The 7967-nt window shown below is 39.7% G+C and overlaps 2 pseudogenes; both read left to right on the top strand.

The window, feature by feature from the left end:
• The first annotated feature begins 5486 nt into the window (after positions 1 to 5486).
• LOC125473990 lies at positions 5487 to 5597 on the top strand (annotated as a pseudogene).
• Positions 5598 to 6826: 1229 nt separating this feature from the next.
• LOC125473988 lies at positions 6827 to 6937 on the top strand (annotated as a pseudogene).
• Positions 6938 to 7967: the final 1030 nt, after the last annotated feature.

Genomic DNA, 7967 nt, shown 5'->3' with positions numbered 1-7967 from the left:
TTTTTTTTAGAAACATTTTCAACATAGGTGCCCTCGGTACACGCCACAATCTTGTTCTAAGCTCAATTTACCTTTTTAGTCTTCATCACATTGGTATTCCCCAAACTATAAGGTATGGCTTGTAATGGGCTAGAATGGGTAGATTATGGTGTGGGTGATGAAAAAGTTAGGCTAAAGTGTTTGGCTGCAACAAGGGTGAATGGAGCACACAAATGGGTAGGATTTAAGCCTTTTAGTAGTTAAACATGCATAGCCTAACATCATCTCATTGAGTTCATTCATGAATGATACTAAATACATGGTATCTGCAAAGGAAAATGATTCTTAGCATCCAAACGAAATAGAATTAATGAGATCATTTAAAGTGAAATTGAAAGAAAAAGATAAGAGTAGAAACACTTTAAACCCTCTCAAAGAAGCAATTAGGCTCAAAATAACTCACTAGGGTAGTCTCCACTATTCTTCTTCCAGAATTTGAGTATGGTACCTCCATGATCATAATTTCAAGAGTTAAAGCTTTATAAATGACAACAAGATGCAACACTTTTTCATAGCAACCCAATCGTTTGTTTTCAAACATAGCCCTCATATACATTCATATTAGTAAGCAAAACACCTTTAACCAAAACTAACACATAAAACAAACACAAAACACAAACCTTCCATCCCACACCCCCAAACCTAACCTAAGCATTGTCCTCGATGCTTAAAATTGTATGCAAAGTTAATAGGCAAAGAATATGGCATGGAAATAACATAAACACAAAATAAGGAAAGAACACAAACCGCACTAGGTTGCCTCCTAGCAAGCGCTTTATTTAATGTCTAGGCAAGACATGGTAGCTTGTTCATGGTGTGGTAAACTCAAGAAAATCTACAACTTGATACACTTGCTCTTCCTCCACTTTATCCAAGTATGGTTTCAATCGCTGCCCATTGACTTTAAAAGAGGTGCCGTTCTTCATGTTCTCTATCTCCACAGCTCCATGGGGAAATGTTTGCAGCACTTTGAATGGTCCCACCCACCTAGACTTCAGTTTTCCTGGAAAAAGTCTCAAACGTGAGTCATACAAAAGTACCTTCATACCTTGGTGAAACTCCTTCCTTAGGATGGCCTTGTCATGATAGAGCTTAGTCCGTTCCTTGTAGATTTTGGCATTCTCATATGCCTCATTTCTAAGTTCTTCAAACTCATTAAGTTGGAGTTTCCTTGCTATTCCAGCATCCTTGTAATCAAAGTTGAACTTCTTGATGGCCCAATATGCACGGTGTTCAAGCTCCATTGGCAAATGACAAGCTTTCCCAAACACAAGGCAATAAGGACTCATGCCAATGGGGGTCTTGTATGCTGTTCTATATGCCCATAGTGCATCATTTAACCTCAATGACCAATCCTTCCTTGTAGGGCTCACAGTCTTCATCAAAATGTTCTTGATCTCCCTATTGCTAATCTCCACTTGTCCTGAGGTTTGAGGATGGTACGGGGTTGCCACTTTGTGGTTGATGTTGTACTTCTTCATCAAGGATTCAAAAGGTTTGTTGCAGAAATGGCTGCCACCATCACTAATAATAGCTCTTGGGGTTCCAAACCTACAAAAAATCACATCTTTAAGAAAATTCAACACAACCTTATGATCATTAGTTCTTGTAGCAATGGCTTCAACCCATTTGGATACGTAATCCACTGCCACTAATATGTATAAGTAGCCAAAAGAGGATGGAAATGGTCCCATGAAATCGATTCCCCAAACATCAAAGAGTTCCACCACCAAAATGTTGTTCAATGGCATCTCATTTCTTCGGCTAATGTTCCCCATTTTCTGGCACCTATCACACTTAGAGCAAAAATCAAAAGCATCTTTGAATAAAGTAGGCCAAAAGAAACCAGATTGTAAAACCATTAGAGATGTCTTTTTGGCACCAAAATGGCCTCCACATGCCAATGTGTGGCTAAATGTTAGGATGCTTTGTTGCTCACTCTCTGGGACACATCTCCTAATGATTTGATCAGGGCAATATTTAAACAAATATGGTTCGTCCCAAACGTAGTGCTTTACCATGGCAAGGAACTTCTTTCTTTCCTGAAAAGAAAGGTCATTTCTCATTATACCACAAGCAAGATAATTAACAAAATCCGCATACCATGGTTCTTGTTCTTGAACAACAAGGAGTTGTTCATCTGGAAATGATTCATTTAGGGGCAAAGGTTGTCCAACTCCATGGTTGTCATTAAGCCTGGACAAATGGTCGACCACAACATTATCACTGCCCTTCTTATCTCGAATTTCCAAGTCAAACTCTTGTAGTAAGAGTATCCATCTAATCAAGCGTGGTTTAGCATCCTCCTTTGTCATCAAGTACCTAAGGGCTGCATGATCAGAAAACACAATAACTTTAGATCCCACAAGATATGACCTAAACTTTTCTAAGGTAAAAACAACAGCAAGCAACTCCTTTTCAGTTGTGGAATAGTTAAGTTGGGCATCATGCAGAGTCCTGCTTGCATAGTAGATCACATGTGGAAGCTTGTTCACCCTTTGCCCTAAAACTGCACCAATAGCATAGTCAGAGGCATCACACATTAATTCAAAAGGTAACGACCAATCTGGTGCCATAATAATAGGGGCCGAGGTTAGTTCATATTTCAAAGTATTGAATGCATCCATACAAGCCTTATCAAAATGAAATACAACATCTTTAGCTAACAGATTGCATAATGGACGAGTGATCATTGAAAAGTTCTTAATGAAACGACGATAAAAACCCGCATGGCCCAAAAAACTTCTTACTCCCTTCACAGTGGTGGGGGCTACCATATTGGTGATGACGTCAATTTTGGCTTTGTCCACCTCCATTCCTTTGCTAGAGATTACATGTCCCAACACAATTCCTTGTTTCACCATAAATTGGCACTTTTCCCAATTGAGAACCAAATTTGTTTCCTGACATCTTTGAAGTACTAAAGAGAGATGGTTAAGACATTCATCAAAAGAGGAACCAAACACTGAGAAGTCATCCATAAATACCTCAATGAATCTTTCTACCATGTCAGAAAAGATGGCCAACATGCATCTTTGGAATGTTGCTGGAGCATTGCAAAGTCCAAAAGGCATTCTCCTGTATGCAAATGTGCCAAAGGGGCAAGTAAAGGTTGTTTTCTCTTGATCCTCCGGAGCGATTGCAATTTGATTGTAACCTGAGTATCCATCCAGAAAACAATAATGTGAGTAACCTGCCAATCTCTCAAGCATTTGATCTATGAAAGGCATAGGAAAGTAATCTTTTCTAGTGCTAGAATTCAACTTCCTGTAATCGGTGCAAACACGCCAACTGGCCGTGGGCTTTGTGGGCACAAGCTCATTGTTTTCATTCCTCATCACAGTGATTCCCACCTTCTTAGGTACCACTTGAATAGCACTCACCCATTTGCTATCAGAAATGGGATATATGATCCCCACATCTAACAATTTCAACACCTCATTCCTAACAACCTCCTTCATGTGTGGATTGAGTCTTCTTTGTGGCTCACGGGTTGACTTTGCCCCTTCCTCCAAAAGAATCCTATGCATGCACATGGTAGGGCTTATTCCCTTGATATCTGCAATAGACCAACCAAAAACTGATTTGAACTTTTTTAACACCCTAATTAGTTTATCTTCTTCATTTGGGGTGAGATCAGAAGCTATGATAATTGGAAGAGTTTCAAATTCAGCTAGATATGCATATTTTAGGTGTGGTGGAAGTGGTTTAAGTTCAAGTTTTGGTGCCTTAACAGTGGAAGGAGTTAGATGTGACATTGATGGTTCTAAAGGCTCTAACAAAGGTGAAACATTCAAAGGATACAATGCTAATGCTTCCAAGGCAGCTACTTCTTCCATGAGTGCATCTTCTTCATCAAACTCATCTTGAGATTGACTCAAAACAGTTTCTAATGGTTCATTCGATTGTGCCTGCAAGAACTTAGAGAATACCAATGAATCAAGCACATCAATGGCATAACAATCAAGAGATGAAGAAGGATGAGAAAGAGATTCAAACACTTTGAATTGAACTGTCTCTCCTAACACTGTCATAGTGAGGAGTCCATTTTGCACATCAATGATGGTCTTGGCCGTGGCCATGAAAGGTCTCCTAAGCAATATTGGCAACTCACGATCATGTATATGAGCTTCTTCCATGTCCAACACTACAAAATCTGCAGGCAAGATTAGTTTATCAACTTAAACTAGAATATCTTCTACTATACCTCTTGGATATTTCACGGATCTGTCTGCAAGTTGTAATGAAATGGTGGTGGCTTTCAAATCTCCCAAACCTAGTTGAAGCACTGAATAGAGAAACTTCCTGGATCCTTGAGCTTTGGTGGAAGTTTTCTTTGCAAAACTGCACTCACATTCTCAGACACCACAACCTTCTCATGTGGTCCATACTTCCTTTTGTAGCTGTTTAACTCCTTGAAGAACTTCCCATATGCCGGCATGTTCCTAATGACATCAAGCAAAGGTAAGTTAACATTCACTTTGCTTAGTATATCAAAAATCTCCTTAAATGACTTATCCTGCTTGCTCTTGGCAAGTCTTCCAGGGAATGGTATTGGTGGAGTGTATGGTTTCTCGGCCTTGTGAAGATTTGGTGCTTCAAATGAGGAAGTAGAATGGCTTGGTTCCTCATTTGGTTTCTCATTGTCTCCTTGAGTAACACCTGCATTCACATGATCATATTCATTAGTAACTTCATTGCCAACTCTATTATCAATAACCTTACCACTTCTAAGTGTAGTGATTGCTTTGGCTTGCTCTTGGTTCCTTTGGAGTATCACGGGTTGGCTTGGAAACTTCCCAACCTCTCTTTGGTTCAAGGCATCTGCAATCTGCCCCAATTGTGTCTCCATTTTGGTTAGGGCTGCCGAATGTTGTTGGAGTGTGCTATTGGTGGAATGTTGGAATTGCAAGGTGTTTTGGGCTAACAATTTAACCGTGTCCTCAAGGGTAGTGGCAGGTTTTGGTTGGAAATTTTGGATTGGATTGTTGTTCTTCCATGAAAAGTTGGGATAATCTCTCCAACTCGGGTTATATGTATTGGAATACATATCATTCCTTGGTCTTTGGTTGTAAGAATTCATGAGGTTCACTTGTTCTTGAACATACTCGGGGTAAGCTTCCCTAGATGGACATTGGTGAGTAGGATGGCTTGGTATGTTGCAAATGGCACACACTTCATTAGCTTTTGGCACCATGTTGAGCACGGATTCAAGCTTCCTTTCTAGGTTAGCTACCTGCAACAAAAGCTCATGATTAGAACTTGTTTCATAAACTCCAACTTTCTTACCCCTTAAATCTTTGTGTTGAGCATTAGACCCCAACATCTCATTATATGACTCTTGAGCATTCTTTTTCTTCAATGCTACACCTGCTGCATTATCCACAGTTGATTGACAATTTTGGGTTAGTCCATCATAGAAAATTTGCATTTGTAAGTGAAAAGGTAACCCATGGTGTGGACATTGTATCAAGAGGCCTTTAAAACGCTCCCAACACTCATTGAAAGGTTCTCCATCATCTTGTTTGAAGTTGAAGATTTGTCCCCTTAATGTGGCTGTCTTTTGAGTGGAAAGGAACTTCTCCAAGAACTTCTTAGCCACGGCATCCCATGTAGTGAGGGAACCTGGTGTTAGAGTCATCAACCAACTCTTGGCCTTATCTTTCAAGGTGTAAGGAAATACTCTCATCCTCAAATTTGCTTCACTTACTCCCTGCAAAGGTAAACCACTCACAACATTGTAAAACTCTTTAATATGAGCTAAAGGGTCTTCATTAGGTAAGCCATAAAATGAAGGAAACATATGGAAATGTGAAGATTTGAGATCATAGTTTCTAGCTTCTGTGGGCAGCAAGATGCATGAAGGTGAATTTGGTATGATTGGTTGAGCAAAGTCCTCCAAAGCTCGAAGTTCATCTTCGTTGCCCGCCATCTCTTCTTCTCTTTCCCAATTAAATTGCTCAGATTCCTTACTTGTTGAACTAGGTGAATTCCCTTCCTCTTCCTCACGGTTAAAGGATGAACTTGATGGCACAAAGTTGTCCAAAGTGTGGCCCTTCAACCGTTCAATTCTTTGGCCTAACTCAACAAGTTTATTTGACATATACTACCTGAAATAAAATAACACAAGTGTGAATGAAAATCTACTAGCAACAACAATGAAATGAACAAAAATAAACTTAAAACGTTTGAAAGGACTCAAAGGACTCAAAACAGATTCACAAGACTCAAAACAAGCTAAAAACTCTCAAAACAAGCTAATAACTTAACCGTATCCTCAAGGGTAGTGGCAGGTTTTGGTTGGAAAGTTTGGAATTGATTGTTGTTCTTCCATGAAAGGTTGGGATGATCTCTCCAACTCGGGTTATATGTATTGGAATACATATCATTCCTTGGTCTTTGATTGTAAGAATTCATGAGGTTCACTTGCTCTTGAACATACTCGGGATAAGCCTCCCTAGATGGACATTGATGAGTAGGGTGGTTTGGTAAGTTGCAAATGGCACACACTTCATTTGCTTTTGGCACCATGTTGAGCACAGATTCAAGCTTCCTTTCTAGGTTAGCTACCTGCAACAAAAGCTCATGATTAGAACTTGTTTCATAGACTCCAACTTTCTTACCCCTTAAATCTTTGTGTTGAGCATTAGACCCCAACATCTCATAAATGTTATATGACTCTTGAGCATTCTTTTTCTTCAATGCTCCACCTGCTGCATTATCAACAGTTGATTGACAAGTTTGGGTTAGTCCATCATAGAAAATTTGCATTTGTAAGTGAAAAGGTAACCCATGGTGTGGACATTGTATCAAGAGGCCTTTAAAACGCTCCCAGCACTCATTGAAAGGTTCTCCATCATCTTGTTTGAAGTTGAAGATTTGTCCCCTTAATGTGGCTGTCTTTTGAGTGGAAAAGAACTTCTCCAAGAACTTCTTAGCCACGGCATCCCATGTAGTGAGGGAACCTGGTGTTAGAGTCATCAACCAACTCTTGGCCTTATCTTTCAAGGTGTAAGGAAACACTCTCATCCTCAAATTTGCTTCACTTACACCCTGCAAAGGTAAACCACTCACAACATTGTAAAACTCTTTAATATGAGCTAAAGGGTCTTCATTAGGTAAGCCATAAAATGAAGGAAACATATGGAAATGTGAAGATTTGAGATCATAGTTTCTAGCTTCTGTGGGCAGCAAGATGCATGAAGGTGAATTTGGTATGATTGGTTGAGCAAAGTCCTCCAAAGCTCGAAGCTCATCTTCGTTGCCCGCCATCTCCTCTTCTCCTTCCCAATTAAATTGCTCAGATTCTTTACTTGTTGAACTAGGTGAATTGCCTTCCTCTTCTTCACGGATAATGGATGAACTTGATGGCACAAAGTTGTCCAAAGTGTGGCCCTTCAATCGTTCAATTCTTTGGCCTAACTCAACAAGTTTATTTGACATATACTACCTGAAACAAAGTAACACAAGTTTGAATGAAAATCAAGAATCTACCTACAATGAAAAGAACAAAGTTTAACTAGCAAACAACAATGAAATGAACAAATTTTTCATAGCAAACAAGCAATTACAAGGGACTGAAATCAGTCCCCGGCAACGGCGCCATTTTACTAAATATATTCTAGCATTAGGAAGGAATAATACTTCAACACTTTTCCCTTTGCATTTCCCTTTCATTTCAGCCACATGTATTCATCATTGCAGCCACATTCTTCCATTCCCACCTCAATCGTTCACCCTAGTTGGCAGCCACATGCCTTCCCATTTCAATATCATTCTTCCAAAAACAAACAGCCACATTCTCCCTTCATTGCCGTGCCTTTCCATCAATTTCAGCATCTACACACCTTGCCACATGCTTTCCAGCTTTCCACCTTCATCATTAAGCCACATTCACTCCCATTTCTATCCCATTAATCACTTAGCCG

The sequence above is a fragment of a genome, unplaced genomic scaffold, assembly GCF_019419815.1.
Source record: "Pyrus x bretschneideri cultivar Hongxiangsu unplaced genomic scaffold, Pyrus_bretschneideri_v1 Contig112, whole genome shotgun sequence".
Classification (NCBI taxonomy): Eukaryota; Viridiplantae; Streptophyta; class Magnoliopsida; order Rosales; family Rosaceae; genus Pyrus; species Pyrus x bretschneideri.
Note: the sequence above shows the minus strand (reverse complement) of the source record. Positions and strands in the feature narration are given on the sequence as shown.